Source organism: Pyrgilauda ruficollis, unplaced genomic scaffold (genome assembly GCF_017590135.1).
Source record: "Pyrgilauda ruficollis isolate IOZ18807 unplaced genomic scaffold, ASM1759013v1 scaffold51, whole genome shotgun sequence".
Classification (NCBI taxonomy): domain Eukaryota; kingdom Metazoa; phylum Chordata; class Aves; order Passeriformes; family Passeridae; genus Pyrgilauda; species Pyrgilauda ruficollis.
The window spans coordinates 4,605,813-4,621,017 of record NW_024526711.1 but is presented as its reverse complement, the minus strand read 5'-3'; positions in this window follow the sequence as shown (position 1 = coordinate 4,621,017).

Here is a 15,205-nt window from a genome sequence, read left to right as displayed (position 1 = left end):
GGCAATCAGGGGAGAACTGCAGACAATTGTTCCACAGCAGAATTGTAAGCCTGCGCCTGTGAACTAAAAAAATCTATCTCAGATAATTGACATTTATTTGATTGAAACAGCAGGGTGCCCTCCATCAGAAAGGGAGGAGACCATATGGAACAACAGTATGAGTGGAGATAATGTTTGTCTGCTGAGTGTGTCAATGTGTTTAGAGATTATTCATCGGGCTCTAGGGATTCCAGTATGGTAATGTTTCAGCTAAATTAGAATCAGATTAATTGCTCTAATCTAATGGAAAGACAATGTTTATCAAATTATTGCTTCTTCACCACATGATATTGTGGTGTCATTACTCTTTGAGTTAAAAAAAAAAATAAAATAAAAAGGCTCTCTTGTATCACATCTGCTCATGAGCTCCTTAACAGTGTTGATTACTGCACAAGAGAGACAGAGGCTGTTTATAACTCTATAAAGAAATTAATGAATTAGAGTGAAAGTTTGGTAGAAAACAAATTCTCCATACTGTGGGTAGACCTGAAACAACATTAATTGGAATGACTTTGCTTTGTTTGGGACTTGGGCTTTTTTTGGAGGGACTTAATTTTTTTTTTTAATTTTGATACATTTTTGCCTCTTTTAAATTTTATTTTAGTGGAATGACCTTGGTTTTTTCATAGTAAGTAGCAATAAACTGAACCATACAGTAAAAAAGTTAATGTTTTCCTCATTTTCTTTCATCTTCTTTAAGTGGCATCTGAAAATTGCAATGAAATTATTTAAAAAATTGAGTGTGCAGATAGGATGACTAAAACCCTTCAGATATACTTGCTATTATTTAATGCTTAGGGTCATTTTAGATCGCCTGTCAAATGCCAACCCAGAGGAGACACAGAGCTTTTCAGCTACTTTAAAACAAAATGGAAATCTGCAGTTCTGGTAGCACTACACTGCAAGTGCTGAGTACCTCATAAAGTAAGATACCCCTTTAGTCTTTCTGCAGCCTGAATGGTGCAATAGCCTCCAAAGATGTCTTTTAAAAGCTGGTTCCAGGCTTTTTACCCTTGGCATTTTAGAACACTTTCAGTATATGTTATACATGCTAAAACACAACGTTAAAATATTAGCCCTTTTAAAACTTTATCTACTAAGCACAATCCTCAAAAGGGGTAGAAGCATGACCTCTTCTCAAAAGTGCTAATAAACCCACCAGGAATACCCCCCTCCACTTTGATTTTCCACTGTTGCCCATGACTTGATGCCACTGAAAAGTGCTGGGACTTTTTCACAGGACTTCGTGTATCACACCAGAACAATAGAAGACAGTCAGGCACTTTGTCTCAGCTTAATTTATAATGGTGACATGGTGTTTGTGAGGCATTCAGGCTACATGCTTAAGAGAGCACTGAACAAATATTTTGTAGGCTTCTATAGTAACTAATAGTTTTTCCTGCCTTAAAAGGGTCATATATCCTCTCAAAACATATTTCACTGAAATTCTATTTAAATAAAAGTGAATACCTTTGTTAGTCAAGTGTTCATAATGCTTATTAAAACACATAGTTTATAAAAGTGGGCTAAACGCAACTGCAAAAGTGATTGAACACTGAGCAGAAAGCATTGCTTATTCATTCTCTCCCTGGTAACTTTCTCTCCCAGGTACAATTTGGCACAAAGATGCCAAGTTTTTAAGGCCAGGACCTGTGCTGGCAGGATATTTGTTGTGCTTGTATTCTAGGATTCAGTATTTCCATAACACATTTCCCTCCACATGCATTTTTCTCAGACATATGCAGCTAAGTTTTCTGGCCTTCTGGAGAGACAAACTCTCCTTCAATCTTTTTTATTTGTGAGACACTAGAAGTTCATGGCACTCTCCCACATAAAGCTTTGAGTTTTAAGCCTTATTTTATAAAACATAGATCAAAGGTGTAATGACATATGCAACGCAAATTGGGCTGCATAAACCAGATTCACTCCGAAGCCATGATGACAAAGCCCTAGGCACTTGCTCTTTTCCGAGTTTCAATACAAAGCTGGTTTTAAACCCTTTTGGATACCCAGTTTTTATATATCTGTTTGAAACTAACAGAGAATCTGCCCTCTTTCCCAGAGTCTTCCAACTACTTTTGAAGTGAGTAAGGCTCCAGAACGAGCCATGGTGGATGGCAGACAGACACTTACTCTGTCATCAGTTGGTGCTTGGATCTCACTTCATCCCTTTTGTTCTGAGAGCTCCAGCAATAGCTTCCCCATTGTTTGCCCTGCTGTAAGAGCTGTGAACTTCCAGCCCAGCCACTCCCTGCTGGGCTCCTGAGCTCTGTACAGCATAAAGATCCACAGTCACGTCGTGCTGGGCATGGAAACACACTTCTCACAGATATATATAACTTAAGGATGATGCAGCTTGCTGAGGAATACAGTGACTCACTGAATAACCCACATCATGAAAACACTATTCAGGAACAATATACTAGTTTAGTATGGATCTATAAGCTTTGAAATACAGATGGCTAATCTAAATGCTTAATTTAAATAAATGACTTATTCATGATCTTTAAATTATCAACTACCGTTATTTGGAAATGATTTAAAGTAGCTGTAGTCCCTCATGGGAGAAATGGTGACATGCTGTCGGGAAACCTTTGTTGGTAAAATATATGGATTTATCTGTTTTGAAGCAAAAAAATGTTGTACACATAGGACACTCCATGTGGTAATGAATTAGAAGATTTGCAAACTAGCAGCAGGGGATAGTGTTTCTGAAGAAAAGTCCTTTACTAGAATCGGCAGGGTACTTCAAAATTGCTATTATTACTATCTATTAAAAATCGCAGTGTTAAAAATGCATAGAATGCTCTACAAAAAGATTAATGTTATGGTTTATTCCTTGCTCCAAAGAATTTAAAACACAGTTCTGCCTCTGGAGACATTGTTGCCATACTCACAGAAGCCTGAAGGACCAAACAAAGTCAACAGAAGTTGCAGCCTATGATAAAGTGCATGGCTGGGCATTGATTTAATATAGGCAAAACAAGAAAAAAATGCAAGAAAAGCAAGATATTCAGATCTGAGAATTTTGACCCCGACTCTTCTTATAGTCTGGTTTAATTGCACGGTATGAAATTATGCTTTCACTGGGAGTCAATAAAAGTTTTATCATCTATTTAAATGCAAATTCAATTTCAAATTCAAATTCAAATGCAACTTCAAGGAGGTTTCCCCAGTTTAGTTTGCGTGTGCATATATATATATATATATGCATATATTTTAAACAAAAAACATGAGCAATTTTGGAAAACAGAATTGTTTACTTTTTTGATTTTGGCAGTAACGTTTTCCTGCACCCAATCTTTGCCCAAACAGGTATGCACTAAGAAATTACACAACTTATACCTCTTTGGTTTATATACCCAAGCAACAATATAGGAGGAAGATTCCCAGATAACTAATTTTGATTACAGTTTTTTCCAAGTTGTCATTCACACATGCATAAATATAATGCATAAAAATACACGATCATCTCTATAGAAAGTCAGAGATAGCTTTAGACCTAAGAATGACTGCAGTGAGAGAAGAATGAGGACTACCATCCTACTTACTTTCCTTTAGTATTTCTTTAGTACCAGCAGAGAAGCCTGTGCTGGCATGACTTGGTAAATATCTCACAACTTCAGTATTCAACCATAGCATCTGCAGAGCCATCACAAACTGTTGCATCAACATATATGAGGACATACATTTTCAATTACATACAATTTTTTTCATATCTGACATAGATATGTAAAGTACTAAGGGAACTGATTATATTTATGCTATACAGGCAGCAGAGTAGTTTTAAAGCACAAGGGCAACTATTCACTGTTCAATAACTCAATTTTCATCTAATTATTTCAAATTATAACACAATTTCTGAGCCAACAACTTTGTTGTAACTGATTTTCTGCATGAGCTGTACAAACACTAAAATACACCTGAAACTGGCAAGCTCATGTGTATAATTGGAAAAAAAAAAAACCAGTTTCTGGTAAACAAAATGTGCCAAGGTTTTTCACCTGGAGCAAATTATTACAGGTGTTAATAAAACCTATTTAAATAGCTTTCCTAATACACGAGAAACTTCTTATAAAGCTCTGGATACGGCTCTTTAGTTTTGTTTTATGGGAGCCTAGTAATTGCAGTAGAAATAAAGTGACCATAGAATTCAGTATTGCAGGATTGATGGCTCCTGTAAAGGGATAAACATTGCTGTTTGTCACAGTAGCAGACTTTAAAGACTCACTTGTACTTCTCATCTATGTCTCAAAAAAAACCCAAAAACCAAAAACTAAAAAGAGCCCACAACACTTCTTCAATTGATTTGCCCTTTGTCACTGTCACAGACATGTTTTCCCTATTTTGACATGTAGTTGTAATTCTATTAGCAGCTCATTGACTGCCTTGTGAAATCGATCTGTGTTGGGCTAGCTGGGTCTTCTTAAACTAGGTGATTTATTGCTTCTGCCTGCTAAAAAAAAAATAAAATTAAAAATAAGAATAAGGAAAAAAAAGAAGAAGGTCTTTTGCCTCCATGGTGAACCAAGTATCAAAATAGTGTCTGAAAATGAATAATTATTAGTTTGGCTGCTGGCTGTCCCAGTGGCCAGACAAGCTCTAGGCTCTTGCCAGCAGCTTTACTGAGATGCCTCCTGTTGCTGGCATGTAAAAATGATTGTCAATTTCCCTTTTTCATTTACCTCAGCGCCTCATATATAAACTAGATCTCATTCACCCGAAATGTCCTCAGCATCAATCTATCGTGTTTACCTAATTTTGTGATTTCTCACTGGGCTGCCCCACTGCCTGACACTGGAGAACCACTTGAAACCTATTCAATGCCTATTCAGTGCTGCAGACAGAAAACTGGGGCACACAGGTGCATTTACCACTGTTGCCATTCTAGTTTAGGTCTGAGAAAGAGGTTAGCATCATACTCAGCATATGCAGTGGCATCTGATCTACAATTTATCAGGGTCTAAAATGATGTCCTGGAACTTTAGATTATGTCCTGATATCTGCCTTGATTGTACTAATTCTTTCCTCTAGATCAGAAAAATATATTACTTTTCTACTGTCCAAAAAGCAAATTTATGTTGTTTCAGGCTGTTTTGTGGAGCTTTTGTATTATCTGAAAATGTGAATTTTGATTGTGGATACAAAGAGATGAATACTTTAATGCACTTGGTTATCTTAACCAAAAGTCAGTTTCTAGCTGCGTTTTCTCATAGGCTGTGTAACCAAGCAGAGATTTAAAGAGAAGTACCTTTTTTTCCAAATTTAGTACCCCTGCTTTTAACATCTTGATAGTCATTCCTTTTTTCATCAGCATGTGCAATTTGTTAATGAATACTGAACTGTTTTTATCGAGTACTAGAAAGGGTTACAAAAATACAGCTGTATTGCAGGTGGTCATCCGGAAGAAAGGTGACCCACCCAAAATGTTGCAGTAGTGAATTTTTTTTGTCTCAGTCTTTTTTCCTTCTGACTCATTTTAAGATCCATTATGGATCTAAGAGAGCATCTTAATGCTGACTCAAAAGGCTCAAGGGGTAAAAAAAAAAGTAACCCAGCAGCTGTGTGACTTCAAAAAAGAAGAAAGATGCCTAGAAGAAAGTACACAAGTATGTACTGAAGATAAAGGAAGAAAATTCAATAATATCCACTTGAAATGGTGCTAAATAATACTGCTGGAGGTGGTTATTGTAGTTGATACACTACATTTAGTAAAGAAAGAATATACCAAATAAAAGATTGAGATGAGTAGGGAAAGAAGAAGCTATCTTGCAACATCTACATCAGAAAAAAGATCTTGGACATCTGGGCTTTATTTAGTCCTTTCAAATATTAAAGCCTGAAGAAAAACACAGACCATTGCTCAACATAACACACTTCAGAAAGATACTGGCAGAAAGAATTTGAACAAACTAGCAGAAATTTCTCAGGTAAGATTCCAGTGAAAGATCTCAGGACACAGTGATTGTAGTAATCATAGGTAAAAGAAACTTTACATTTCATTTTCAAAGAAACATTACTTGAAAAAAGCAGAGCCTGAAAGCCAGCAATAGGTACAAAGGGGTACATTCAGGGCAGGTTTTGGACAGGACCACATCATGGACCTTCATGCCACAGACACAAAGCTCCCTGTTGGCAAAACACCCCCAAAGGCCTCAGACTGCATGGTAAAGCAAACCCCTGAATAGAGATGACTATGGGATCAAGACTAGATGACCTCCCACTTTTCTGGTCTATTCACTCCTGCCATAGTTCTCTGTGGGTGTGACCCAGGCTTTTGTCAAAAGACATTTCCCAGCAGGACCTGGGGCTGAGGTGAGGGCCCTCAAAAAGTCTTCAAAACCCTACTTATTTTAAAACTAAGCATTGACTTTCTTCCTTGAATTTTATATTGCCAGATGTAGCAGTAATTTTGTTACAGAACATGTTGACTGCCAGAGAACAGTTAGTGAGATGTTCTGGATGAAAATGAATTATCACAGGAGAAGCTGTCCTTTTGAGAATCTATGGAATCCATTATTACTTGCAGAGCAGACCTTCTGTAGTACTGATAAATGTCAACCATGCATGGAAGTCTCCACAGAAAACAAGGACTTGCTAGCCCTGGCAGTTGCCCAGTATGGCATTTTACACTGACTTTGGCTGAGTATAAATATAGAATAGTGTATAAAGGACATTGGCCTCTCACACAAGGAGACTTTGAGTTTAATTTAGTTATACAAAAAACAGGTTCTAAGGGAGACTGTGTAGCACAAAAAATTCTCCTTCCTTCGTTCTCTTTTCCCAAAAGATGGCACCATCAAGCAAAACCGTGTTTTTTCCTGTCTTGGAGGTGTATGTAAAGATGGTAGACTGGAGAAATGTAGTGAAGAAAACACAAATGTGAAGATACCAGCAGGGTTTGTCGGCCTAAGGGATGGAAGAAAACCATAAAGTATCAACTTTACAGAACTAAAAGAGGCAGCAGGTTCAAAATGAGTAAAAGGGTGGGTGAAAAGAGCAGAAAATTCTACCAATACTTGAGACACATGAGGCAGTTACACATATCCCTGAATGACAGGCTCCTCTTGTAATGGTGAAGTTTAAAGAGCAATTCTACCTAACTTGTGTATCTGACTTTCACCTATATTTTCCACACCAAAATGGCATTCATGTCATACACAGGTCTACATAGCAGACATGAGTACATCTGAGTTTATCAGAGGAGTTCAGAAAGCAACTTTTTTGGCCTGCTTTTGGTCAGATGAATGAACTCCACTGATGATCCTGATTAGACCATCAGTGACCACAGCAGCAAACTTGACACCTACTCAGTGGTGGACATTCCCACCTAAAATCAGACAAATTAGTCATGCAGTTCTCTGAAATAAAGTTTCTCTGAAATAAAGCTCACCAAGTAGGGGAGACATGTCCTCTTAAGGGATTTTAAATTTAATTTAGGAGTCCTAGAGAAAAAAACTTGTTAGGATTGGTAAGGAAAAAATGCAGAAAGTGATTAATGGGGAGCTTGATTTGTTTTGCAAGACAGAACAAATCCTCAAGTTAGAACTGCAGTAAACCTCATCCAGCTTTTGAAGGGAATACAGTCTGTTTGTCTTCAGTGAACTGAATCCTCAACATACAACAGCTAATTAAAGACTCCAAAAGTCTGTGAATACTTTGACAAATATTGATATATAAGCCTGCAGTGCTCACTTGGCTAGTTGGCCAAGTCCTGCCTCATTTACTTCAGTGATGCTGCAAATGACTGTGATGATCTCATCATCTGAAACTCCTAATAAAACAGCTACTCCAACATGTATGAAGAGGATCTTTCTGATATAAAAACTAAAGACATTACTTTGATAAACAAGAAAAAATGGAATCACAATACATGCCTACTGCTGCTAGGTATCTGGGAAGAATATTTCTCAAAAACCTTTTCATTAAAATGAACAATAAAAAAAATTATCCAATTCAGAGCTGAGTTACAGCAGAGAAATGTTATCAAAAATTGGACTCTGCCAGAGTCAAACTATTTACACCACTTAGACCAATCTGGCCTAAAATACTTAAAACATGGTTAGTTGGATGCTTACAGTCTCATGCCTCACATTATAATGTAAGATTTACATCCTGAGGAATATTTTTTTCTATGTCTTTTCCTAATTCACAGTGCCACTGGCAGCAAATATCTAGATAACAATTTTTCAAATTACACCTTAAGTCTAACAATGGTATCAATTTTTATTATTTTCCTATCCACCTGTTAGGTTTACACAAAGGTTATAAACATAACACAAGTCAGCAAGCAAAGGTACATAATTAAGATGCATCCAAAATACCCCATGCAGCAAGTAAATATTTTCTTTTTAATTATATTATTACCTGGGTTTATGTTACTAAATTGCTACACAATTTCATATATAATTGATTATCCAAGAAAAGTATTACTGAAGTGATTCTGTAGTTCAAAACAGCATGAACCTAATAATATACAAACAACTTCTATCTCACAGCCTATAGCGGTGCATGGTATTTGTCTGCTGAAAAAAAAACATTCCTTCATATTAACAGTAATTTTGAATGCAACATAAAAACTCAATTACTTTTTTTCTCATTTTTTATGTTAAGAAAAATATTAACAGTGCCTCATGTGAGGATATATTCTGTAGGTTCTTTTACAGATTATGAAAATAGTTGTGAGGAAATATTTGGATAAAGGAAGACAAAGCTCCATGTAGCAATAGATTTCATACTGAGTTGATAAATGCAATTAGGGATCAGAAGGATGAACAATTACTTCAGGGGACTTTTGATACCAGAATACAATATCAGATGATTAGAAAACTGGAAAAATATCATCTTTTCCCTATTGCAGATACATCCAGCAGCCTCAGCACAAGTGAGAAAACCATTGTGCTATAGCAGTGGATATTGCAGGCCCTGAAGTGTTCACAGGCCCAGTAATCAAATATGAGCCTAAAGGAATACCTGCCAGATCTTGAGAAACTAAAAAGCTAACATTACCCCAGCACAATGCAAGGAGTACTGTGAAGAGTTAAAAGGAAGAAAATTTGAGGGATACCCTCCTCAGCTCAGAGAGTTTGAGATGGGTGAAAACATTTCCCCCCATGCAGGAGAAGAGTGCGAATGCAGATGACACCACTACAGTTCTGATGAAAGGTAGATGCACTTCACAGCCACTTTTAATGAAGGAACTATGAATGAACCAATGTTAATATCTTGCCAAACCAATTACAGCAATATCACAGGGTTTATGTTACTAATTGCCAATATTTCTTGTCTAATTGATTCTCTGAGAGCAATATTGCCGGCAGCATTCCACCACTGCTGTGAGATGCTGAGCACCTGGGCACTGCCAACTGCCTGAGTTCCTGCCACTTACAGAGGATGCTCAGCCTCCACCAGACTGTGAGGCATGGAATGGGTCCCAAGAGTCCTCCAGAGCTGAAGCTTTTATTTTTGAAGAAAAATTAAACTGAACATGGTAACGGTAACTTAGCCTCTGATTTGGTCTCTTACAACTTGAAGAAAAAAAATGAACAAGATAATAAAACCTGTGCTGATTAGGTAAGCAACACTAACTCAGTTTTTTTTTTTTCTATTATATGGCTAATAGTCTCTTCTGAACAGGTTTGATTCTTGTATCTGTTTGCATTAGAGTCAATTTGTGGTATGAGATTGCTATTTTTTGTTGAATGCTAGACCCAGTTACAAAGTTAAAACTATGAAAATCTTCTGTAAATTTAATTACACTACTGTGAGACACAGTCTTGTATAGATGCTATAAATTAAGTTTAGCAAGTATGATTGGTGTGGTGAATGGTTAAATGGAGGTACCAGATCCTTGAAGTTTCTCAGTCATTTCAAAAACTTTGTGGACTGCTGTTTTGATCTGCGTTGACCAGACATTTTGAACTTGCTTATTTTATGCAGGTATGCATTCAAAATCAAGTCAACTTTACCTAAATGTGTAAGGGTAATCTAAGCCTGAATATGTTAAGACTTGGAGGCATGTTAGTATTCAGTATCACTGAGCAATGTGATTGCATGTTGGTGACTCTTTAATACATTTGATGCTGCAGAATTTTTTTTTCATTACTAAAAATACTTAGTATTCCAAAAGGCAGAATAAATTTGATAGCAACAAACATTAGCAACTTTTTCTATTTTGTCTAAACCTTTCTGCTCTAAGTGCTACAGACAGTTTCTCTCTTCTTGTTCCAGTATGTAATTGACAGCTCAGCCCAATGTCCTTCTCTACCTCTTGATTTTTCCCTGGCTGCTAATAGCATACACCATTTTATACAGCCTCAGTCTATTAACCAAGTGTCTGACCTTGTGGGATGCTGAACACCTGCTGGAATACACTCAGTGCCTGTAATTCTCATTGATTTCATTAGGAGGAGAGAGAACTTGGCCTCTCCCAGATCATTTAGGCTTACCTCACTCATAAAGACAGAGCTTATGGTGAATCCTGCTGTTCCAGAAAGTCAGACCAACATCAGAGGTAGCTGCTTTCAGAGCACCCCACTTGGAACTGATGCCAAACAACGTTAATTGTCAGGAAATAGAAATTAGGAGCACAGCTCCTCTTCATTCCTTATGCAGTCAGTGGAGGGAAATGTTAAGTGCCCCACTGGGTCTCACCAGTAATCCATTTACCCCACTATCATGCTGCTGACTTGCACAAGAAGAGAGATACTACTAAGGAAAACACACAAGCCAGGCTGCTTCTACTGCCTTTTCTTTACATAGCCCAAACAGCGATGGCTGTTGCTGTAGGTGTGTCAGAAGTAATGCTCCTACCTCTGATACTGTCCTCTAGATCCAGCAGGGGAGGGTTTGGTGAATAGCAGCAGTTCTGTCTTTATCTTATCTAGTACCCTGGTGACTTCAGAAGCCTCAGTCTTACCCATCAGCCTTTTCCTCTCCAGCTGAAGTATTCCACATCTTCTAACCCCTCCTCATCAGGCAGCTGCCCCTGACTATTAATTATTCTACTCACCCTTGTCTACATTGCCCCTAGCCCCGCTGTGTCTTGAAACTGGGTCAGAAGTGCTTACAGTGGTCAAAAATGTAGCACACAAATGGTACAAAAGCAAAATGGTGCCTTCTGCTTATTCTGAGTGATGGAGGATGTGATCTGCAAAGCTTCATGTTTATAAGCCAGTGACCTGCAGCAGCCATGTACATCCAAGCCAGTCACCTCAACCTCCTTTCAGGAAGTAAGTCCCTTCAGGCATGAGTTATCTGATTTAAATTTTCATCTATTTTAAGATTAAATAAACAGTTCCTTCTAGGTGCCTGCTCCTTTCTGCTGCCTACACAGATAAGGCAGTTATGCATGCCTGGGCTATGGCTGTGTTCTGTTGGCTATAAGAACCTCTTCTGGGGTGCTTCTAATTTCCACAGCCACTCCCTGCCTCCTTGCACTGTGATATGGGGAGAAGCAATCTAAGGGATGGAGTCCTGAAGCATTGTCATGTGTGCCAGAGTCAATCCATGACAAGCATCCTGCAGTGAATTAAAACTTGCTTTGACCCAGGCAGGTGTCAGAGAAAAATGGGGGATGTTCATGTAGGCTACAGGTTTTCTTGGTCAGGCTTGGTTAAAAGGCAGGGGTTTTGGAAAACAAACAAGCAAACAAACAAACAAAGCCCCATATTTGAAGCAATAAGTTTGCAGAGTGATGTGAATGAGAATATAGTGATAAAGGAATACTGAAATATGCTCTAATGAAGGCTGCTACTAAGAACAATGAAAGGGGAAAAGACAGATAAATAACATTTTCTTTTGCTTTGCCCTTTTCTGGAGAGCATGTTTTTGGTTTCAGGAATACAACTAGTTTATAATAAAGTGTAGGAAGTGCCAGAGAGAAGAAAAGGTTGAATGCTAACTGCTATACCACCACTTATTTTAAGTTCCATTCACTACTGCAAGATTGACTCTTCCTGCTTTAGTTTACATAAATTTAGCACTACTCAAGAAAATAATTTTAAGGGTTCAGTTTAAAAAGAAAAAGAAGCAAGAATTAGTGTATGAAAAGGTAAAAAACTACCACTACACTCCAGCCCAGCCTTGTTTAAGTATCCTTTAAGCCTGAACAGTGATTAACCTCCAGCAAGACACTTCATGTGTGATTTATTAGGCACCTTGCTTTGGTTTTAGTGAACTTTCCTGTGAGGGAGCACATTATCATCAACTCTGGAACACAGAGTTAGTCACAACCTCTAACTATGGAGACACAAGCATCCCTTCATAATATTTACTTACTGGGTTATTTATTTGCAATTCTCAAGGTAGTAAACTAATAAGCTCTCAGGAGGCCACTGAAAATGATAATATTCTTTCACCAGCATCACTAAATCATGTAATAATTAACTACAAAATTTTTTAAAGATAGGAATTGCAAAGATGAAAGGTGTACATATTAAGAAGTACATATTAGAAATAACAACTGATGACCCCAGAATGAAAAAAAACATGAAACACAAAGAGTTTGTAGTTTGTGACTTATGAGACACCTTCCAGAGAAGTAATTCTTGAATACTTGTATTCACTATGTAGTCATCATTTGTACCAAATTCTTTACATAAATTATATCAAATTCTAATAGTAAAAAATATTTGAAAATTTATTTTTTGAAATTTAAGATGTAGTTACTAGAACCTATTTGTTCTCCACCATGTGGTTTGTTAGCTGTGAACCTGTAAAACAGCATTCACCTCGTGATACAATAGCACATGTACCAGTGTTCAACCCCAAATTCAGTGGTGACACCTAAGCTGTACAGTACTCCTCCTTATCAGGTCCAGCAGATATGAAATAAGAAATGAAGAATGGATAACAATATGGCTTATGCCAACTGCTTATGGTCTCTTCTCTTCCCACTTGTAATTGAATGAGTGAAACCAAAAGTCAATAAAAACAGTACAGCTGTCTACATGCTTTTCTGTTCCTTTGTTTTTTGCGGGGGTTCTGCCCTGGCTCTAGGGAGGATTAGGTTGGAACATTATGCCACAAAGAAATGTATTGGCTCACTGAGCACCTGTGACTAGAAGTTATCTCCAGTAAACTTCAAGGATTTCCAAGGCTTGTTCATCACAGCAGTATATTTCCAGATATGTCTGGAAAGTTGATATCTCCTATAAGGACAAGGGCTACTGATTCAGATTTTCCTAATTGTCTATAGAACCATCAGTGATTTCATTCTGGCTGGGAGATCAGTAGTAGGCACCCACTACAACATTTTCTTTGTTTTCCACCTCTATAGTCCTCACACAGAGCCCCTATCATCACTAACTGTAAGGACTGTGCAGTCAAACCTCTCACATGTAGTGCAAAACTTGCTATTACTCCTATTACTCCTGAACAACCTGTAGCACTCCATCCCAGCATTCCAGTCACAGGACTCATTCCGCCAAGTGATATCACTAACACCAGTGATATCATAGCTCAGATAGCTGACAAATGCCTCCAGATCATCATCCTTGTTCCTCAAATGCACTTCTAAAAATTCATGTCATGACAGCATTACTGCTTTTTCCCATCTTTTTGACTGATGAACAAATATTTTAGGGAGTCTCCTCTTCAAACTGTAGCAAAGCTGATGTGGACAGTATACAATTATTGTGGAAGAACTGAGTGATTGCTATCAATCTGTCCTTCAGTCTATAAACAATTAGAGTAGTGAGAGAAGCTGCTGAATCTGCTAATCATATGGTATGTATTCACATTTTCTCTTCTCTTGTTTTCATGGGGTTTTTTTCATGCAATTGTTACCTGAAATCAATAGGATTTTTCCACTGACAATTGAAAATACTCCCTGAAATGTCCCGAGCTTCTATGCAGAAATTTCTTGCTATAGAGAAAGAAGAGAAATGCCAAGCTGAGTAAAGAAACTCATTTTGTTCAGGCAAGGAACAAAGTGCACTTTTTCTTTCCCTAAACAAAGCATTTTTAAGAGCAGGATAGAGGACATTTAAATCAATAACCATTAAGAAGCACAAAGCTGCTAAAAGAATGTATCTTTGGAGAAAGAAATTATCAGGCTCGGCACAGAAATTACTAGGTGAAATTCTGTTTATGCAGGAGGGATCCAAATTAGATGATCCTAATAGGCCTTTTTGGCATTGCAGTCTGAAAAACTGTGAAACATGAGAACAAAATAAACACTGCTCATCCCTGCCACAGCTTTTACAGAACGTTTCCCCAGTGACAAAAATACTTCACTCATTCGCTTACTGCACTGAATTTATTGTTTTTTCTACATATAGTTTATTAGATTAAGTTTTTCAAATTGTCAGATCCATGGTTTTGATGACTTAAATTCCAAGTCCTTCTCGTCTTTTCAAAGTGAAATATAGAAGAAAGTAAACACAACATCCACACCAACTGACAGCTTTATCAAGAGCCTGAGACAGAGAGGATATAGGTGCAGGATGGGTAAATAACACTACTAGGAGTAAAGGATGTTCAATAGACAGTAGAGTAACCACAAGAGCCTGGAAGCTTCCTCACAGGAAAAGGAGATCCACAATCAACTGAGAGTGCCCAAAGCCCGGGAGGCAACAATCTGATCCGGCAGAGGCCCTTGGGAGTTTTGTTGTTCATTGAGGTGAGCTTTATAGTTTTAAATACTGAATAGTACTTTAATTGCCACATGAAAAGTGTTAAAACATGAAACTAGATCCTGTCTAGGTCAGTACTGGAAGACTTATATGGTCAAGAAAATATGCAGTCTCAACCATCTGGAAATCTCACTCTCTGTCCATTAATGATTTGATTTCCAAGGTCTTAAAAAAAAATCCTATTTTCCTGTAAAGGATGGAGGGACCACCCCCTGCTACCCCTCTGTGGAAAGACAGCATTTCTTTCTGCTCAGTGTGGGTTCTCTCGAGCTGCTAGAAGAAGATGGGCTATGACATCCCACAGCCTGGCCTGTAAAAGAAGGTAAAACATAAATGGCCTCTGTCGTGGCTGTAAACAGCTCATTCCTCCCCCTGTTCCCACCCTAGTGGGCTACCATGCACTTGCCTCTAGAGCTAAGCAAATACTTGCAGGCCTACCTCAGGAAAGGGCATTTCACTTCCTATGGACAATCCCCAGAGGATGCAGAAACATTCCATATTTTCACGGGAACTGCTCAGAAGAGTTAAGT